The following is a 4,484-nucleotide window of genomic DNA, read 5'->3' on the forward strand; positions in this document are numbered from 1 at the left end:
TTAGATCACCTCATACCACTGAGATAGGTGCAGCAATAACCAACAGAATTATTCCCATAGATATACTTGTGCAGCTTGTGAGGACTGCTTTTGTGATCATATGATGGACGGGCTTATGGAAGTGTAAAGAGTTCTTCTATCTTTACTGTATAAGTTCCGAGAATGAATAAAGTTTAAATCTTGTTCTTATTTTGAATCTTTCTCTCTTTAAGACGTTTCTTGGTGGTTAATCTTGATTAAAATTTTTCTTTCAGTCTCATATTCGTGCATCTTGCGAAATTATCCCAGTTTGCGAGATGAGGACATCTCGCATTTTTTAAGTGGGGTAGAATGTAAGATTCCTCCCCCACCCCCTTTTTGATGTCTAGTATCTTTCCCTGTAATCAATCTCTCTTCAGAAATATAAAGACCTTGTTTCTATCTGTTTTAGCCTAGAGAGAGAAAAATATTCTAGAGAGAGAATATTCAGATTTTGAATATTTTTGGATAGAAAAATATCTCTTCTAATTCAGATGAGTTTCCCTGAAACAGAAATTCAAAAAAGAATTTTCCAATGTGCAATTGGAATTAATTGAAAATAGGTATAAAGAACCTTAGCCTAAGGGTCTAGATTTTCAGAAATCTTTAGACTATGGTCCAATTAAGGTTCCTATGGACCAATAGCATCAATCCATGTGTAGGGAGGAGATAAATCCAACTTGTAAAAAGAAAATACCCAAAAATGAGTAAATGCTCACATGAGGTGAAGAGTTGAAAATGTACAAGGTTTATTAGTAAAAAACTATGTGCAATATTAAAAATATGAGATATTTTGGGTATAATGATTTTATTATGACACATATGTAAGGAAGGGGTGTAAGATTCCTCCCCCAAACCCTTTTTGATGTCTAGTATCTTCTTCTATAATCAATCCCTCTTCAGAAATATAAAAGACTTGTTTCTAACTGTTTTAACCTAGAGAGAGAAAATATTCTAGAGAGAGAATATTTAGATTTTTAATATTTTTGGATAGAAAATTATCTCATCTTATTAAAATAAGTTTCCCTGAAACAGAAATTCAAAAAGAACTTTCCAATGTGCAATTGGAATTAATTGGAAATGTGTATAAAGGACCTTAGTCTAAGGGTCTAGATTTTCAGAAATTTTTGGATTATGGTCCAATTAAGGTTCCTATGGACCAATAGCATCAATCCATGTGTAGGGAGGAGATAAATCCAATTTGAAAAAGAAGATACCCAAAAATGAGTAAATACTCACATAAGATGAAGAGTTGAAAATGTACAAGGTTTATTAGTAAAAAATTATGAGCAATATTAAAAGTATGACATATGTAAGGAAGAGGAGTTCTTTAAAGGAGGTGCATATTTCACATAAGATGAAGAGTTGAAAATGTACAAGGTTTATTAGTAAAAAATTATGAGCAATATTAAAAGTATGACATATGTAAGGAAGGGGAGTTCTTTAAAGGAGGTGCATATTTCACATAAGATGAAGAGTTGAAAATGTACAAGGTTTATTAGTAAAAAAATTATGAGCAATATTAAAAGTATGACATATGTAAGGAAGGGGAGTTCTTTAAAGGAGGTGCATATTTCACATAAGATGAAGAGTTGAAAATGTACAAGGTTTATTAGTAAAAAATTATGAGCAATATTAAAAGTATGACATATGTAAGGAAGGGGAGTTCTTTAAAGGAGGTGCATATTTCACATAAGATGAAGAGTTGAAAATGTACAAGGTTTATTAGTAAAAAACTATGAGCAATATTAAAAATATGACATATGTAAGGAAGGGGAGTTCTTTAAAGGAGGTGCATATTTCACATGCTTGAATGAGTTTTAAACTCATAAAAATTGAGATATTTCATCTCTCCTCTCTCCTCATTCAAGTCTAGTTCCAAAAAGTTAGCTTAACTGACCTAAAAATGGTCAAATATTGACCAAACTGATTTAGAAAATTCTAGAATCAGTTTGTTTGGTTAGGAGCTCAATTTTTCCTATAAATAGAAGCCTCACCCTTGTTGAAAAATATATAGTGTTTATGCATCGTTACTCTACTCCACCTAAGCCAAGAACTGTGAATTCATTTAATAATTCACTAGTTTTTGGAGCTTCCCTCTTTCTTCAATCCCCATTAGTGGCTCCATCAACATACTTAACCAATTGATTGGTTGGGGGCCTCTACCGTGAACAAAGAATCAAGCAAGTTGTAAGGTAATTAGTGAATATTCATCTTTCTATAATTTCTCAATGTTTCTCTCTTCTCAACCCCTCTCAAGCTTGAGAAGTTTAATTGGTATGGTTTTTTTTAAATGCTATTTAAGTTTGAATAGTAGTGAAGAGTTACATAATTTAATAAATGCTATTGAAGTTAATTTTCATTTATGTTTAAATTCTAATGATTCTTATGTAAATTCTCTCTCTCACTCAAGAAATGGTCATACTCATGACCCATTCTCAATCCAAATCAAGCTTTTCATAAAGCTTTTCCTTAACCCAAGATTAAGCTATGCTTGAGGCCAAATTAATGGCTTTTTCTTATGCTTTTAGTTTATGTATATTGATGATTCAATCCATTATGGATTAAGGATCCAATTAGAGAATCATTTTAATTATTTCCTTAATGATAAGCTTTATCCCTTAGAAAAATTGAGATTTATCAGTCATAGCAGCGGAGCTATGGCAAAATTTTTATAAAAATTATGCATAAAATAATCTCATTCAAAGCATAAAAAGAGGACTTCCTACCATATTCTAGGAATTATCATCCTAGATTAATTGAAAGAATTTCATTACAATCATGGAGAAATTGAATTTTAATATTATGCATAAAGGATAAGTTTTTATATCAAAAGTGTTATTTTTACCATTTTTATTTCATGCATAGAAGTATGCAAAATGGATAAATTTTTATATCAAAAGTGTTATTTTTACCATTTTTATTTCATGCATAGAAGTATGCATAATGGATAAATTTTTATATCAAAAGTGTTATTTTTACCATTTTTATTTCATGCATAGAAGTATGCATAAAGGAAAAATTTTTATATCAAAAGTGTTACTTTTATCATTTTTAATTTTCATGCATAAAAGTATGCATAAAAGAAAATTTTTATATCAAAAGTGTTACTTTTATCATTTTTAATTTTCATGCATAGAAGTATGCATAAAGGAAAATTTTTATATCAAAAGTGTTACTTTTATCATTTTTAATTTTCATGCATAGAAGTATGCATAAAGGAAAAATTTTTATATCAAAAGTGTTACTTTTATCATATTGGATTTCATGCATATAGGTATGCATAAAAGATATTCTTTTTATACTAAAAGTATGATTTTCCTCATAAATGGATTTTATGCTTAACTTAGATGCATAAGAGAAATTCTTTTATTCTAAAAGTATAATTCCCTACCAAATTGAAATCATGCATAAGAAGATGCATAAAAGATTGATTTTAATTTCGAAAGTGTTAGTCTCCTTAAATGGAATTTATGTATAAATAAATGTGTAGAGAAATCTTATATCAAATAAAAGAATTCTCTTTAAAAAAAAAAAAGATATGAAATGTGATAAGATGTGATAAGAGGTGTATGAGATGTGATAAGAATTGATAAGATGCGTATGGAAAGTGATAGGATGTGATAAGAGGTGTGATAAGAGATGATAAGATGCTTATGAAATAAGTTAGGATGTGATAAGATGAATTAAGATGTGTATGGGGGGATGAGGTAAGAAGTGTATGTGATAGGATAAGATGTATATGGGTTGTGATAGGGCGAGAATGGATGTGATGTAAAAGATTAGATGTGAAGGTATATGGGGTTATATAAATGGGAATGTGAAAATGGATGTATGTATGTGGATGTGTGGATATGGAGATGGGAGTGTGGATGTATGAACATGAAAATGGATATATGCATGAAGATGTATATGCATAGATGTAAATGTGGATGTAGATGTGGATGTATAGATGTGAATGAGAATGGGGATGTGGATGTATGTGAATGTGAATGTAGATGTGGATGTATGTGAATGTGAATGTAGATGTGAATGTGGAATGTGGATGTATAGATGTGGATGTATGTATGTATGTGGATGTAGATGTGGATGTATAGATGTGAATGGGAATGGGGATGTGGATGTATGTGAATGTGAATGTAGATGTGAATGTGGAATGTGGATGTATAGATGTGGATGTATGGGAATGTGGATGTGGATGTATGTGAATGTGAATGTAGATGTGGATGTATAGATGTGAATGTGGAATGTGGATGTGGATGTATGTATGTATGTGGATATGGATGTGGATGTATGGATGTGTATGTATGAATGTGGATATGGGATGTGGATGTATAAATGAGGATGTGAAAATGGAGGTAAGCATGTAGATGTGGATGCATGGATGTGAATGTGGATGTGGATGTGGATGTGTATATGGATGTGTATGTATGAATGTGGATATGGGATGTGGATGTATAAATGAG

The sequence above is a fragment of the Cibotium barometz genome, chromosome 23, assembly GCF_041138505.1.
Source record: "Cibotium barometz isolate CiBa-2024 chromosome 23, ASM4113850v1, whole genome shotgun sequence".
NCBI lineage: Eukaryota > Viridiplantae > Streptophyta > Polypodiopsida > Cyatheales > Cibotiaceae > Cibotium > Cibotium barometz.